This window comes from Misgurnus anguillicaudatus, chromosome 5, assembly GCF_027580225.2.
Source record: "Misgurnus anguillicaudatus chromosome 5, ASM2758022v2, whole genome shotgun sequence".
Lineage (NCBI taxonomy): Eukaryota > Metazoa > Chordata > Actinopteri > Cypriniformes > Cobitidae > Misgurnus > Misgurnus anguillicaudatus.
Window position 1 is genome coordinate 248,664 of NC_073341.2, and position 19,492 is coordinate 268,155.

Consider the following 19,492-nt stretch of genomic DNA (forward strand, 5'->3'; position numbering starts at 1 on the left):
TTGACTTCCATAGTAGGAATAAAAATGATGAAATTTAAAAGGTAATATCAACTGTGTGCTAATTATTTTTCAAAATATTTTCTTCATCATATATCAAAATACTTCCAAAATATTTTTTTCCTACTATGGCAGTCAATGGTAATGTATTATATTATTTGCTTTACAGGCTTGCAGAGGTGATATGATGAAGACTTAAACATCCTTGACACAACTGAAGGCACAACTTAAAGAGATAGTTCAATGAAAATTCTGTCATCATTTACTCATCCTCTTGTTGTTTTAAATCTGTATGCATTATTTTTTTCTGATTAACACAAAAGAAGATATTTTGAGGAGTGATGGTAAACCCACAACAGATAGTGACCATTGACTTCCATAGTAGGATTAAAAAAAATATGGAATTTAATAGGTACCATCAACTGTGTGCTAATTATCATTTTTCTAAATATTTTCTTCATCATATATCAAAATACTTTCAAAATATTTTTTTCCTACTATGGAAGTCAATGGTAATGTATTTCATTATTTGCTTTTACAGGCTTGCAGAGGTGATATGATGAAGACTTAAACATCCTTGACACAACTGAATGCACAACTTAAAGAGATAGTTCAATGAAAATTCTGTCATCATTTACTCATCCTCGTGTTGTTTTAAATCTGTATGCATTATTTTTTTCTGATTAACACAAAAGAAGATATTTTGAGGAGTGATGGTAAACCCACAACAGATAGTGACCATTGACTTCCATAGTAGGATTAAAAAAATGATGGAATTTAATAGGTACCATCAACTGTGTGCTAATTATCATTTTTCAAAATATTTTCTTCATCATATATCAAAATACTTCCAAAATATTTTTTTCCTACTATGGAAGTCAATGGTAATGTATTTCATTATTTGCTTTTACAGGCTTGCAGAGGTGATATAATGAAGACTTAAACATCCTTGACACAACTGAATGCACAACTTAAAGAGATAGTTGAATGAAAATTCTGTCATCATTCACTCATCCTCGTGTTGTTTTAAATCTGTATGCATTATTTTTTTCTGATTAACACAAAAGAAGATATTTTGAGGAGTGATGGTAAACCCACAGCAGATAGTGACCATTGACTTCCATAGTAGGAATAAAAATGATGGAATTTAAAAGGTAATATCAACTGTGTGCTAATTATTTTTCAAAATATTTTCTTCATCATATATCAAAATACTTCCAAAATATTTTTTTCCTACTATGGCAGTCAATGGTAATGTATTATATTATTTGCTTTACAGGCTTGCAGAGGTGATATGATGAAGACTTAAACATCCTTGACACAACTGAAGGCACAACTTAAAGAGATAGTTCAATGAAAATTCTGTCATCATTTACTCATCCTCTTGTTGTTTTAAATCTGTATGCATTATTTTTTTCTGATTAACACAAAAGAAGATATTTTGAGGAGTGATGGTAAACCCACAACAGATAGTGACCATTGACTTCCATAGTAGGATTAAAAAAATTATGGAATTTAATAGGTACCATCAACTGTGTGCTAATTATCATTTTTCTAAATATTTTCTTCATCATATATCAAAATACTTTCAAAATATTTTTTTCCTACTATGGAAGTCAATGGTAATGTATTTCATTATTTGCTTTTACAGGCTTGCAGAGGTGATATGATGAAGACTTAAACATCCTTGACACAACTGAATGCACAACTTAAAGAGATAGTTCAATGAAAATTCTGTCATCATTTACTCATCCTCGTGATGTTTTAAATCTGTATGCATTATTTTTTTCTGATTAACACAAAAGAAGATATTTTGAGGAGTGATGGTAAACCCACAGCAGATAGTGACCATTGACTTCCATAGTAGGAATAAAAATGATGGAATTTAAAAGGTAATATCAACTGTGTGCTAATTATTTTTCAAAATATTTTCTTCATCATTTATCAAAATACTTCAAATTTTTTTTCCTACTATGGAAGTCAATGGTAATGTATTTCATTATTTGCTTTTACAGGCTTGCAGAGGTGATATGATGAAGACTTAAACATCCTTGACACAACTGAATGCACAACTTAAAGAGATAGTTCAATGAAAATTCTGTCATCATTTACTCATCCTCGTGTTGTTTTAAATCTGTATGCATTATTTTTTTCTGATTAACACAAAAGAAGATATTTTGAGGAGTGATGGTAAACCCACAGCAGATAGTGACCATTGACTTCCATAGTAGGAATAAAAATGATGGAATTTAAAAGGTAATATCAATTGTGTGCTAATTATTTTTCAAAATATTTTCTTCATCATTTATCAAAATACTTCCATTTTTTTTTCCTACTATGGCAGTCAATGGTATCGTATTTCATTATTTGCTTTACAGGCTTGCAGAGGTGATATGATGAAGACTTAAACATCCTTGACACAACTGAAGGCACAACTTAAAGGGATAGTTCAATGAAAATTCTGTCATCATTTACTCATCCTCGTGTTGTTTAAAACCTGTATGCATTAGTTTTTTCTGATTAACACAAAAGAAGATATTTTGAGGAGTGATGGTAAACCCACAACAGATAGTGACCATTGACTTCCATAGTAGGATTAAAAAAATGATGGAATTTAATAGGTACCATCAACTGTGTGCTAATTATCATTTTTCAAAATATTTTCTTCATCATATATCAAAATACTTCCAAAATATTTTTTTCCTACTATGGAAGTCAATGGTAATGTATTTCATTATTTGCTTTTACAGGCTTGCAGAGGTGATAAAATGAAGACTTAAACATCCTTGACACAACTGAATGCACAACTTAAAGAGATAGTTGAATGAAAATTCTGTCATCATTTACTCATCCTCTTGTTGTTTTAAATCTGTATGCATTATTTTTTTCTGATTAACACAAAAGAAGATATTTTGAGGAGTGATGGTAAACCCACAACAGATAGTGACCATTGACTTCCATAGTAGGATGAAAAAAATTATGGAATTTAATAGGTACCATCAACTGTGTGCTAATTATCATTTTTCTAAATATTTTCTTCATCATATATCAAAATACTTTCAAAATATTTTTTTCCTACTATGGAAGTCAATGGTAATGTATTTCATTATTTGCTTTTACAGGCTTGCAGAGGTGATATGATGAAGACTTAAACATCCTTGACACAACTGAATGCACAACTTAAAGAGATAGTTCAATGAAAATTCTGTCATCATTTACTCATCCTCGTGTTGTTTTAAATCTGTATGCATTATTTTTTTCTGATTAACACAAAAGAAGATATTTTGAGGAGTGATGGTAAACCCACAGCAGATAGTGACCATTGACTTCCATAGTAGGAATAAAAATGATGGAATTTAAAAGGTAATATCAACTGTGTGCTAATTATTTTTCAAAATATTTTCTTCATCATTTATCAAAATACTTCCAATTTTTTTTCCTACTATGGAAGTCAATGGTAATGTATTTCATTATTTGCTTTTACAGGCTTGCAGAGGTGATATAATGAAGACTTAAACATCCTTGACACAACTGAATGCACAACTTAAAGAGATAGTTGAATGAAAATTCTGTCATCATTCACTCATCCTCGTGTTGTTTTAAATCTGTATGCATTATTTTTTTCTGATTAACACAAAAGAAGATATTTTGAGGAGTGATGGTAAACCCACAGCAGATAGTGACCATTGACTTCCATAGTAGGAATAAAAATGATGGAATTTAAAAGGTAATATCAACTGTGTGCTAATTATTTTTCAAAATATTTTCTTCATCATATATCAAAATACTTCCAAAATATTTTTTCCTACTATGGAAGTCAATGGTAATGTATTTCATTATTTGCTTTTACAGGCTTGCAGAGGTGATATGATGAAGACTTAAACATCCTTGACACAACTGAATGCACAACTTAAAGAGATAGTTCAATGAAAATTCTGTCATCATTTACTCATCCTCTTGTTGTTTTAAATCTGTATGCATTATTTTTTTCTGATTAACACAAAAGAAGATATTTTGAGGAGTGATGGTAAACCCACAACAGATAGTGACCATTGACTTCCATAGTAGGATTAAAAAAATTATGGAATTTAATAGGTACCATCAACTGTGTGCTAATTATCATTTTTCTAAATATTTTCTTCATCATATATCAAAATACTTTCAAAATATTGTTTTCCTACTATGGAAGTCAATGGTAATGTACTTCATTATTTGCTTTTACAGGCTTGCAGAGGTGATATGATGAAGACTTAAACATCCTTGACACAACTGAATGCACAACTTAAAGAGATAGTTCAATGAAAATTCTGTCATCATTTACTCATCCTCGTGTTGTTTTAAATCTGTATGCATTATTTTTTTCTGATTAACACAAAAGAAGATATTTTGAGGAGTGATGGTAAACCCACAACAGATAGTGACCATTGACTTCCATAGTAGGATTAAAAAAATGATGGAATTTAATAGGTACCATCAACTGTGTGCTAATTATCATTTTTCAAAATATTTTCTTCATCATATATCAAAATACTTCCAAAATATTTTTTTCCTACTATGGAAGTCAATGGTAATGTATTTCATTATTTGCTTTTACAGGCTTGCAGAGGTGATATAATGAAGACTTAAACATCCTTGACACAACTGAATGCACAACTTAAAGAGATAGTTGAATGAAAATTCTGTCATCATTCACTCATCCTCGTGTTGTTTTAAATCTGTATGCATTATTTTTTTCTGATTAACACAAAAGAAGATATTTTGAGGAGTGATGGTAAACCCACAGCAGATAGTGACCATTGACTTCCATAGTAGGAATAAAAATGATGGAATTTAAAAGGTAATATCAACTGTGTGCTAATTATTTTTCAAAATATTTTCTTCATCATATATCAAAATACTTCCAAAATATTTTTTTCCTACTATGGCAGTCAATGGTAATGTATTATATTATTTGCTTTACAGGCTTGCAGAGGTGATATGATGAAGACTTAAACATCCTTGACACAACTGAAGGCACAACTTAAAGAGATAGTTCAATGAAAATTCTGTCATCATTTACTCATCCTCTTGTTGTTTTAAATCTGTATGCATTATTTTTTTCTGATTAACACAAAAGAAGATATTTTGAGGAGTGATGGTAAACCCACAACAGATAGTGACCATTGACTTCCATAGTAGGATGAAAAAAATTATGGAATTTAATAGGTACCATCAACTGTGTGCTAATTATCATTTTTCTAAATATTTTCTTCATCATATATCAAAATACTTTCAAAATATTTTTTTCCTACTATGGAAGTCAATGGTAATGTATTTCATTATTTGCTTTTACAGGCTTGCAGAGGTGATATGATGAAGACTTAAACATCCTTGACACAACTGAATGCACAACTTAAAGAGATAGTTCAATGAAAATTCTGTCATCATTTACTCATCCTCGTGTTGTTTTAAATCTGTATGCATTATTTTTTTCTGATTAACACAAAAGAAGATATTTTGAGGAGTGATGGTAAACCCACAGCAGATAGTGACCATTGACTTCCATAGTAGGAATAAAAATGATGGAATTTAAAAGGTAATATCAACTGTGTGCTAATTATTTTTCAAAATATTTTCTTCATCATATATCAAAATACTTCCAAAATATTTTTTCCTACTATGGAAGTCAATGGTAATGTATTTCATTATTTGCTTTTACAGGCTTGCAGAGGTGATATGATGAAGACTTAAACATCCTTGACACAACTGAATGCACAACTTAAAGAGATAGTTCAATGAAAATTCTGTCATCATTTACTCATCCTCTTGTTGTTTTAAATCTGTATGCATTATTTTTTTCTGATTAACACAAAAGAAGATATTTTGAGGAGTGATGGTAAACCCACAACAGATAGTGACCATTGACTTCCATAGTAGGATTAAAAAAATTATGGAATTTAATAGGTACCATCAACTGTGTGCTAATTATCATTTTTCTAAATATTTTCTTCATCATATATCAAAATACTTTCAAAATATTTTTTTCCTACTATGGAAGTCAATGGTAATGTATTTCATTATTTGCTTTTACAGGCTTGCAGAGGTGATATGATGAAGACTTAAACATCCTTGACACAACTGAATGCACAACTTAAAGAGATAGTTCAATGAAAATTCTGTCATCATTTACTCATCCTCGTGTTGTTTTAAATCTGTATGCATTATTTTTTTCTGATTAACACAAAAGAAGATATTTTGAGGAGTGATGGTAAACCCACAACAGATAGTGACCATTGACTTCCATAGTAGGATTAAAAAAATGATGGAATTTAATAGGTACCATCAACTGTGTGCTAATTATCATTTTTCAAAATATTTTCTTCATCATATATCAAAATACTTCCAAAATATTTTTTTCCTACTATGGAAGTCAATGGTAATGTATTTCATTATTTGCTTTTACAGGCTTGCAGAGGTGATATAATGAAGACTTAAACATCCTTGACACAACTGAATGCACAACTTAAAGAGATAGTTGAATGAAAATTCTGTCATCATTCACTCATCCTCGTGTTGTTTTAAATCTGTATGCATTATTTTTTTCTGATTAACACAAAAGAAGATATTTTGAGGAGTGATGGTAAACCCACAGCAGATAGTGACCATTGACTTCCATAGTAGGAATAAAAATGATGGAATTTAAAAGGTAATATCAACTGTGTGCTAATTATTTTTCAAAATATTTTCTTCATCATATATCAAAATACTTCCAAAATATTTTTTTCCTACTATGGCAGTCAATGGTAATGTATTATATTATTTGCTTTACAGGCTTGCAGAGGTGATATGATGAAGACTTAAACATCCTTGACACAACTGAAGGCACAACTTAAAGAGATAGTTCAATGAAAATTCTGTCATCATTTACTCATCCTCTTGTTGTTTTAAATCTGTATGCATTATTTTTTTCTGATTAACACAAAAGAAGATATTTTGAGGAGTGATGGTAAACCCACAACAGATAGTGACCATTGACTTCCATAGTAGGATTAAAAAAATTATGGAATTTAATAGGTACCATCAACTGTGTGCTAATTATCATTTTTCTAAATATTTTCTTCATCATATATCAAAATACTTTCAAAATATTTTTTTCCTACTATGGAAGTCAATGGTAATGTATTTCATTATTTGCTTTTACAGGCTTGCAGAGGTGATATGATGAAGACTTAAACATCCTTGACACAACTGAATGCACAACTTAAAGAGATAGTTCAATGAAAATTCTGTCATCATTTACTCATCCTCGTGTTGTTTTAAATCTGTATGCATTATTTTTTTCTGATTAACACAAAAGAAGATATTTTGAGGAGTGATGGTAAACCCACAACAGATAGTGACCATTGACTTCCATAGTAGGATTAAAAAAATGATGGAATTTAATAGGTACCATCAACTGTGTGCTAATTATCATTTTTCAAAATATTTTCTTCATCATATATCAAAATACTTCCAAAATATTTTTTTCCTACTATGGAAGTCAATGGTAATGTATTTCATTATTTGCTTTTACAGGCTTGCAGAGGTGATATAATGAAGACTTAAACATCCTTGACACAACTGAATGCACAACTTAAAGAGATAGTTGAATGAAAATTCTGTCATCATTCACTCATCCTCGTGTTGTTTTAAATCTGTATGCATTATTTTTTTCTGATTAACACAAAAGAAGATATTTTGAGGAGTGATGGTAAACCCACAGCAGATAGTGACCATTGACTTCCATAGTAGGAATAAAAATGATGGAATTTAAAAGGTAATATCAACTGTGTGCTAATTATTTTTCAAAATATTTTCTTCATCATATATCAAAATACTTCCAAAATATTTTTTTCCTACTATGGCAGTCAATGGTAATGTATTATATTATTTGCTTTACAGGCTTGCAGAGGTGATATGATGAAGACTTAAACATCCTTGACACAACTGAAGGCACAACTTAAAGAGATAGTTCAATGAAAATTCTGTCATCATTTACTCATCCTCTTGTTGTTTTAAATCTGTATGCATTATTTTTTTCTGATTAACACAAAAGAAGATATTTTGAGGAGTGATGGTAAACCCACAACAGATAGTGACCATTGACTTCCATAGTAGGATTAAAAAAATTATGGAATTTAATAGGTACCATCAACTGTGTGCTAATTATCATTTTTCTAAATATTTTCTTCATCATATATCAAAATACTTTCAAAATATTTTTTTCCTACTATGGAAGTCAATGGTAATGTATTTCATTATTTGCTTTTACAGGCTTGCAGAGGTGATATGATGAAGACTTAAACATCCTTGACACAACTGAATGCACAACTTAAAGAGATAGTTCAATGAAAATTCTGTCATCATTTACTCATCCTCGTGTTGTTTTAAATCTGTATGCATTATTTTTTTCTGATTAACACAAAAGAAGATATTTTGAGGAGTGATGGTAAACCCACAGCAGATAGTGACCATTGACTTCCATAGTAGGAATAAAAATGATGGAATTTAAAAGGTAATATCAACTGTGTGCTAATTATTTTTCAAAATATTTTCTTCATCATTTATCAAAATACTTCAAATTTTTTTTCCTACTATGGAAGTCAATGGTAATGTATTTCATTATTTGCTTTTACAGGCTTGCAGAGGTGATATGATGAAGACTTAAACATCCTTGACACAACTGAATGCACAACTTAAAGAGATAGTTCAATGAAAATTCTGTCATCATTTACTCATCCTCGTGTTGTTTTAAATCTGTATGCATTATTTTTTTCTGATTAACACAAAAGAAGATATTTTGAGGAGTGATGGTAAACCCACAGCAGATAGTGACCATTGACTTCCATAGTAGGAATAAAAATGATGGAATTTAAAAGGTAATATCAATTGTGTGCTAATTATTTTTCAAAATATTTTCTTCATCATTTATCAAAATACTTCCATTTTTTTTTCCTACTATGGCAGTCAATGGTATCGTATTTCATTATTTGCTTTACAGGCTTGCAGAGGTGATATGATGAAGACTTAAACATCCTTGACACAACTGAAGGCACAACTTAAAGGGATAGTTCAATGAAAATTCTGTCATCATTTACTCATCCTCGTGTTGTTTAAAACCTGTATGCATTAGTTTTTTCTGATTAACACAAAAGAAGATATTTTGAGGAGTGATGGTAAACCCACAACAGATAGTGACCATTGACTTCCATAGTAGGATTAAAAAAATGATGGAATTTAATAGGTACCATCAACTGTGTGCTAATTATCATTTTTCAAAATATTTTCTTCATCATATATCAAAATACTTCCAAAATATTTTTTTCCTACTATGGAAGTCAATGGTAATGTATTTCATTATTTGCTTTTACAGGCTTGCAGAGGTGATAAAATGAAGACTTAAACATCCTTGACACAACTGAATGCACAACTTAAAGAGATAGTTGAATGAAAATTCTGTCATCATTTACTCATCCTCTTGTTGTTTTAAATCTGTATGCATTATTTTTTTCTGATTAACACAAAAGAAGATATTTTGAGGAGTGATGGTAAACCCACAACAGATAGTGACCATTGACTTCCATAGTAGGATGAAAAAAATTATGGAATTTAATAGGTACCATCAACTGTGTGCTAATTATCATTTTTCTAAATATTTTCTTCATCATATATCAAAATACTTTCAAAATATTTTTTTCCTACTATGGAAGTCAATGGTAATGTATTTCATTATTTGCTTTTACAGGCTTGCAGAGGTGATATGATGAAGACTTAAACATCCTTGACACAACTGAATGCACAACTTAAAGAGATAGTTCAATGAAAATTCTGTCATCATTTACTCATCCTCGTGTTGTTTTAAATCTGTATGCATTATTTTTTTCTGATTAACACAAAAGAAGATATTTTGAGGAGTGATGGTAAACCCACAGCAGATAGTGACCATTGACTTCCATAGTAGGAATAAAAATGATGGAATTTAAAAGGTAATATCAACTGTGTGCTAATTATTTTTCAAAATATTTTCTTCATCATTTATCAAAATACTTCCAATTTTTTTTCCTACTATGGAAGTCAATGGTAATGTATTTCATTATTTGCTTTTACAGGCTTGCAGAGGTGATATAATGAAGACTTAAACATCCTTGACACAACTGAATGCACAACTTAAAGAGATAGTTGAATGAAAATTCTGTCATCATTCACTCATCCTCGTGTTGTTTTAAATCTGTATGCATTATTTTTTTCTGATTAACACAAAAGAAGATATTTTGAGGAGTGATGGTAAACCCACAGCAGATAGTGACCATTGACTTCCATAGTAGGAATAAAAATGATGGAATTTAAAAGGTAATATCAACTGTGTGCTAATTATTTTTCAAAATATTTTCTTCATCATATATCAAAATACTTCCAAAATATTTTTTCCTACTATGGAAGTCAATGGTAATGTATTTCATTATTTGCTTTTACAGGCTTGCAGAGGTGATATGATGAAGACTTAAACATCCTTGACACAACTGAATGCACAACTTAAAGAGATAGTTCAATGAAAATTCTGTCATCATTTACTCATCCTCTTGTTGTTTTAAATCTGTATGCATTATTTTTTTCTGATTAACACAAAAGAAGATATTTTGAGGAGTGATGGTAAACCCACAACAGATAGTGACCATTGACTTCCATAGTAGGATTAAAAAAATTATGGAATTTAATAGGTACCATCAACTGTGTGCTAATTATCATTTTTCTAAATATTTTCTTCATCATATATCAAAATACTTTCAAAATATTTTTTTCCTACTATGGAAGTCAATGGTAATGTATTTCATTATTTGCTTTTACAGGCTTGCAGAGGTGATATGATGAAGACTTAAACATCCTTGACACAACTGAATGCACAACTTAAAGAGATAGTTCAATGAAAATTCTGTCATCATTTACTCATCCTCGTGTTGTTTTAAATCTGTATGCATTATTTTTTTCTGATTAACACAAAAGAAGATATTTTGAGGAGTGATGGTAAACCCACAACAGATAGTGACCATTGACTTCCATAGTAGGATTAAAAAAATGATGGAATTTAATAGGTACCATCAACTGTGTGCTAATTATCATTTTTCAAAATATTTTCTTCATCATATATCAAAATACTTCCAAAATATTTTTTTCCTACTATGGAAGTCAATGGTAATGTATTTCATTATTTGCTTTTACAGGCTTGCAGAGGTGATATAATGAAGACTTAAACATCCTTGACACAACTGAATGCACAACTTAAAGAGATAGTTGAATGAAAATTCTGTCATCATTCACTCATCCTCGTGTTGTTTTAAATCTGTATGCATTATTTTTTTCTGATTAACACAAAAGAAGATATTTTGAGGAGTGATGGTAAACCCACAGCAGATAGTGACCATTGACTTCCATAGTAGGAATAAAAATGATGGAATTTAAAAGGTAATATCAACTGTGTGCTAATTATTTTTCAAAATATTTTCTTCATCATATATCAAAATACTTCCAAAATATTTTTTTCCTACTATGGCAGTCAATGGTAATGTATTATATTATTTGCTTTACAGGCTTGCAGAGGTGATATGATGAAGACTTAAACATCCTTGACACAACTGAAGGCACAACTTAAAGAGATAGTTCAATGAAAATTCTGTCATCATTTACTCATCCTCTTGTTGTTTTAAATCTGTATGCATTATTTTTTTCTGATTAACACAAAAGAAGATATTTTGAGGAGTGATGGTAAACCCACAACAGATAGTGACCATTGACTTCCATAGTAGGATTAAAAAAATTATGGAATTTAATAGGTACCATCAACTGTGTGCTAATTATCATTTTTCTAAATATTTTCTTCATCATATATCAAAATACTTTCAAAATATTTTTTTCCTACTATGGAAGTCAATGGTAATGTATTTCATTATTTGCTTTTACAGGCTTGCAGAGGTGATATGATGAAGACTTAAACATCCTTGACACAACTGAATGCACAACTTAAAGAGATAGTTCAATGAAAATTCTGTCATCATTTACTCATCCTCGTGTTGTTTTAAATCTGTATGCATTATTTTTTTCTGATTAACACAAAAGAAGATATTTTGAGGAGTGATGGTAAACCCACAGCAGATAGTGACCATTGACTTCCATAGTAGGAATAAAAATGATGGAATTTAAAAGGTAATATCAACTGTGTGCTAATTATTTTTCAAAATATTTTCTTCATCATTTATCAAAATACTTCCAATTTTTTTTCCTACTATGGAAGTCAATGGTAATGTATTTCATTATTTGCTTTTACAGGCTTGCAGAGGTGATATGATGAAGACTTAAACATCCTTGACACAACTGAATGCACAACTTAAAGAGATAGTTGAATGAAAATTCTGTCATCATTCACTCATCCTCGTGTTGTTTTAAATCTGTATGCATTATTTTTTTCTGATTAACACAAAAGAAGATATTTTGAGGAGTGATGGTAAACCCACAGCAGATAGTGACCATTGACTTCCATAGTAGGAATAAAAATGATGGAATTTAAAAGGTAATATCAACTGTGTGCTAATTATTTTTCAAAATATTTTCTTCATCATATATCAAAATACTTCCAAAATATTTTTTCCTACTATGGAAGTCAATGGTAATGTATTTCATTATTTGCTTTTACAGGCTTGCAGAGGTGATATGATGAAGACTTAAACATCCTTGACACAACTGAATGCACAACTTAAAGAGATAGTTCAATGAAAATTCTGTCATCATTTACTCATCCTCTTGTTGTTTTAAATCTGTATGCATTATTTTTTTCTGATTAACACAAAAGAAGATATTTTGAGGAGTGATGGTAAACCCACAACAGATAGTGACCATTGACTTCCATAGTAGGATTAAAAAAATTATGGAATTTAATAGGTACCATCAACTGTGTGCTAATTATCATTTTTCTAAATATTTTCTTCATCATATATCAAAATACTTTCAAAATATTTTTTTCCTACTATGGAAGTCAATGGTAATGTATTTCATTATTTGCTTTTACAGGCTTGCAGAGGTGATATGATGAAGACTTAAACATCCTTGACACAACTGAATGCACAACTTAAAGAGATAGTTCAATGAAAATTCTGTCATCATTTACTCATCCTCGTGTTGTTTTAAATCTGTATGCATTATTTTTTTCTGATTAACACAAAAGAAGATATTTTGAGGAGTGATGGTAAACCCACAACAGATAGTGACCATTGACTTCCATAGTAGGATTAAAAAAATGATGGAATTTAATAGGTACCATCAACTGTGTGCTAATTATCATTTTTCAAAATATTTTCTTCATCATATATCAAAATACTTCCAAAATATTTTTTTCCTACTATGGAAGTCAATGGTAATGTATTTCATTATTTGCTTTTACAGGCTTGCAGAGGTGATATAATGAAGACTTAAACATCCTTGACACAACTGAATGCACAACTTAAAGAGATAGTTGAATGAAAATTCTGTCATCATTCACTCATCCTCGTGTTGTTTTAAATCTGTATGCATTATTTTTTTCTGATTAACACAAAAGAAGATATTTTGAGGAGTGATGGTAAACCCACAGCAGATAGTGACCATTGACTTCCATAGTAGGAATAAAAATGATGGAATTTAAAAGGTAATATCAACTGTGTGCTAATTATTTTTCAAAATATTTTCTTCATCATATATCAAAATACTTCCAAAATATTTTTTTCCTACTATGGCAGTCAATGGTAATGTATTTCATTATTTGCTTTACAGGCTTGCAGAGGTGATATGATGAAGACTTAAACATCCTTGACACAACTGAAGGCACAACTTAAAGAGATAGTTCAATGAAAATTCTGTCATCATTTACTCATCCTCTTGTTGTTTTAAATCTGTATGCATTATTTTTTTCTGATTAACACAAAAGAAGATATTTTGAGGAGTGATGGTAAACCCACAACAGATAGTGACCATTGACTTCCATAGTAGGATTAAAAAAATTATGGAATTTAATAGGTACCATCAACTGTGTGCTAATTATCATTTTTCTAAATATTTTCTTCATCATATATCAAAATACTTTCAAAATATTTTTTTCCTACTATGGAAGTCAATGGTAATGTATTTCATTATTTGCTTTTACAGGCTTGCAGAGGTGATATGATGAAGACTTAAACATCCTTGACACAACTGAATGCACAACTTAAAGAGATAGTTCAATGAAAATTCTGTCATCATTTACTCATCCTCGTGTTGTTTTAAATCTGTATGCATTATTTTTTTCTGATTAACACAAAAGAAGATATTTTGAGGAGTGATGGTAAACCCACAACAGATAGTGACCATTGACTTCCATAGTAGGATTAAAAAAATGATGGAATTTAATAGGTACCATCAACTGTGTGCTAATTATCATTTTTCAAAATATTTTCTTCATCATATATCAAAATACTTCCAAAATATTTTTTTCCTACTATGGAAGTCAATGGTAATGTATTTCATTATTTGCTTTTACAGGCTTGCAGAGGTGATATAATGAAGACTTAAACATCCTTGACACAACTGAATGCACAACTTAAAGAGATAGTTGAATGAAAATTCTGTCATCATTCACTCATCCTCGTGTTGTTTTAAATCTGTATGCATTATTTTTTTCTGATTAACACAAAAGAAGATATTTTGAGGAGTGATGGTAAACCCACAGCAGATAGTGACCATTGACTTCCATAGTAGGAATAAAAATGATGGAATTTAAAAGGTAATATCAACTGTGTGCTAATTATTTTTCAAAATATTTTCTTCATCATATATCAAAATACTTCCAAAATATTTTTTTCCTACTATGGCAGTCAATGGTAATGTATTATATTATTTGCTTTACAGGCTTGCAGAGGTGATATGATGAAGACTTAAACATCCTTGACACAACTGAAGGCACAACTTAAAGAGATAGTTCAATGAAAATTCTGTCATCATTTACTCATCCTCTTGTTGTTTTAAATCTGTATGCATTATTTTTTTCTGATTAACACAAAAGAAGATATTTTGAGGAGTGATGGTAAACCCACAACAGATAGTGACCATTGACTTCCATAGTAGGATTAAAAAAATTATGGAATTTAATAGGTACCATCAACTGTGTGCTAATTATCATTTTTCTAAATATTTTCTTCATCATATATCAAAATACTTTCAAAATATTTTTTTCCTACTATGGAAGTCAATGGTAATGTATTTCATTATTTGCTTTTACAGGCTTGCAGAGGTGATATGATGAAGACTTAAACATCCTTGACACAACTGAATGCACAACTTAAAGAGATAGTTCAATGAAAATTCTGTCATCATTTACTCATCCTCGTGTTGTTTTAAATCTGTATGCATTATTTTTTTCTGATTAACACAAAAGAAGATATTTTGAGGAGTGATGGTAAACCCACAGCAGATAGTGACCATTGACTTCCATAGTAGGAATAAAAATGATGGAATTTAAAAGGTAATATCAACTGTGTGCTAATTATTTTTCAAAATATTTTCTTCATCATTTATCAAAATACTTCCAATTTTTTTTCCTACTATGGAAGTCAATGGTAATGTATTTCATTATTTGCTTTTACAGGCTTGCAGAGGTGATATGATGAAGACTTAAACATCCTTGACACAACTGAATGCACAACTTAAAGAGATAGTTCAATGAAAATTCTGTCATCATTTACTCATCCTCGTGTTGTTTTAAATCTGTATGCATTATTTTTTTCTGATTAACACAAAAGAAGATATTTTGAGGAGTGATGGTAAACCCACAGCAGATAGTGACCATTGACTTCCATAGTAGGAATAAAAATGATGGAATTTAAAAGGTAATATCAATTGTGTGCTAATTATTTTTCAAAATATTTTCTTCATCATTTATCAAAATACTTCCATTTTTTTTCCTACTATGGCAGTCAATGGTATCGTATTTCATTATTTGCTTTACAGGCTTGCAGAGGTGATATGATGAAGACTTAAACATCCTTGACACAACTGAAGGCACAACTTAAAGGGATAGTTCAATGAAAATTCTGTCATCATTTACTCATCCTCGTGTTGTTTAAAACCTGTATGCATTAGTTTTTTCTGATTAACACAAAAGAAGATATTTTGAGGAGTGATGGTAAACCCACAACAGATAGTGACCATTGACTTCCATAGTAGGATTAAAAAAATGATGGAATTTAATAGGTACCATCAACTGTGTGCTAATTATCATTTTTCAAAATATTTTCTTCATCATATATCAAAATACTTCCAAAATATTTTTTTCCTACTATGGAAGTCAATGGTAATGTATTTCATTATTTGCTTTTACAGGCTTGCAGAGGTGATAAAATGAAGACTTAAACATCCTTGACACAACTGAATGCACAACTTAAAGAGATAGTTGAATGAAAATTCTGTCATCATTCACTCATCCTCGTGTTGTTTTAAATCTGTATGCATTATTTTTTTCTGATTAACACAAAAGAAGATATTTTGAGGAGTGATGGTAAACCCACAGCAGATAGTGACCATTGACTTCCATAGTAGGAATAAAAATGATGGAATTTAAAAGGTAATATCAACTGTGTGCTAATTATTTTTCAAAATATTTTCTTCATCATATATCAAAATACTTCCAAAATATTTTTTCCTACTATGGAAGTCAATGGTAATGTATTTCATTATTTGCTTTTACAGGCTTGCAGAGGTGATATGATGAAGACTTAAACATCCTTGACACAACTGAATGCACAACTTAAAGAGATAGTTCAATGAAAATTCTGTCATCATTTACTCATCCTCGTGTTGTTTTAAATCTGTATGCATTATTTTTTTCTGATTAACACAAAAGAAGATATTTTGAGGAGTGATGGTAAACCCACAGCAGATAGTGACCATTGACTTCCATAGTAGGAATAAAAATGATGGAATTTAAAAGGTAATATCAACTGTGTGCTAATTATTTTTCAAAATATTTTCTTCATCATTTATCAAAATACTTCCAATTTTTTTTCCTACTATGGAAGTCAATGGTAATGTATTTCATTATTTGCTTTTACAGGCTTGCAGAGGTGATATGATGAAGACTTAAACATCCTTGACACAACTGAATGCACAACTTAAAGAGATAGTTCAATGAAAATTCTGTCATCATTTACTCATCCTCGTGTTGTTTTAAATCTGTATGCATTATTTTTTTCTGATTAACACAAAAGAAGATATTTTGAGGAGTGATGGTAAACCCACAGCAGATAGTGACCATTGACTTCCATAGTAGGAATAAAAATGATGGAATTTAAAAGGTAATATCAATTGTGTGCTAATTATTTTTCAAAATATTTTCTTCATCATTTATCAAAATACTTCCATTTTTTTCCTACTATGGCAGTCAATGGTATCGTATTTCATTATTTGCTTTACAGGCTTGCAGAGGTGATATGATGAAGACTTAAACATCCTTGACACAACTGAAGGCACAACTTAAAGGGATAGTTCAATGAAAATTCTGTCATCATTTACTCATCCTCGTGTTGTTTAAAACCTGTATGCATTATTTTTTTCTGATTAACACAAAAGAAGATATTTTGAGGAGTGATGGTAAACCCACAACAGATAGTGACCATTGACTTCCATAGTAGGATTAAAAAAATGATGGAATTTAATAGGTACCATCAACTGTGTGCTAATTATCATTTTTCAAAATATTTTCTTCATCATATATCAAAATACTTCCAAAATATTTTTTTCCTACTATGGAAGTCAATGGTAATGTATTTCATTATTTGCTTTTACAGGCTTGCAGAGGTGATATAATGAAGACTTAAACATCCTTGACACAACTGAATGCACAACTTAAAGAGATAGTTGAATGAAAATTCTGTCATCATTCACTCATCCTCGTGTTGTTTTAAATCTGTATGCATTATTTTTTTCTGATTAACACAAAAGAAGATATTTTGAGGAGTGATGGTAAACCCACAGCAGATAGTGACCATTGACTTCCATAGTAGGAATAAAAATGATGGAATTTAAAAGGTAATATCAACTGTGTGCTAATTATTTTTCAAAATATTTTCTTCATCATATATCAAAATACTTCCAAAATATTTTTTTCCTACTATGGCAGTCAATGGTAATGTATTATATTATTTGCTTTACAGGCTTGCAGAGGTGATATGATGAAGACTTAAACATCCTTGACACAACTGAAGGCACAACTTAAAGAGATAGTTCAATGAAAATTCTGTCATCATTTACTCATCCTCTTGTTGTTTTAAATCTGTATGCATTATTTTTTTCTGATTAACACAAAAGAAGATATTTTGAGGAGTGATGGTAAACCCACAACAGATAGTGACCATTGACTTCCATAGTAGGATTAAAAAAATTATGGAATTTAATAGGTACCATCAACTGTGTGCTAATTATCATTTTTCTAAATATTTTCTTCATCATATATCAAAATACTTTCAAAATATTTTTTTCCTACTATGGAAGTCAATGGTAATGTATTTCATTATTTGCTTTTACAGGCTTGCAGAGGTGATATGATGAAGACTTAAACATCCTTGACACAACTGAATGCACAACTTAAAGAGATAGTTCAATGAAAATTCTGTCATCATTTACTCATCCTCGTGTTGTTTTAAATCTGTATGCATTATTTTTTTCTGATTAACACAAAAGAAGATATTTTGAGGAGTGATGGTAAACCCACAGCAGATAGTGACCATTGACTTCCATAGTAGGAATAAAAATGATGGAATTTAATAGGTACCATCAACTGTGTGCTAATTATCATTTTTCAAAATATTTTCTTCATCATATATCAAAATACTTCCAAAATATTTTTTTCCTACTATGGAAGTCAATGGTAATGTATTTCATTATTTGCTTTTACAGGCTTGCAGAGGTGATATGATGAAGACTTAAACATCCTTGACACAACTGAATGCACAACTTAAAGAGATAGTTCAATGAAAATTCTGTCATCATTTACTCATCCTCGTGTTGTTTTAAATCTGTATGCATTATTTTTTTCTGATTAACACAAAAGAAGATATTTTGAGGAGTGATGGTAAACCCACAGCAGATAGTGACCATTGACTTCCATAGTAGGAATAAAAATGATGGAATTTAAAAGGTAATATCAACTGTGTGCTAATTATTTTTCAAAATATTTTCTTCATCATATATCAAAATACTTCCAAAATATTTTTTTCCTACTATGGAAGTCAATGGTAATGTATTTCATTATTTGCTTTACAGGCTTGCAGAGGTGATATGATGAAGACTTAAACATCCTTGACACAACTGAAGGCACAACTTAAAGAGATAGTTCAATGAAAATTCTGTCATCATTTACTCATCCTCGTGTTGTTTTAAATCTGTATGCATTATTTTTTTCTGATTAACACAAAAGAAGATATTT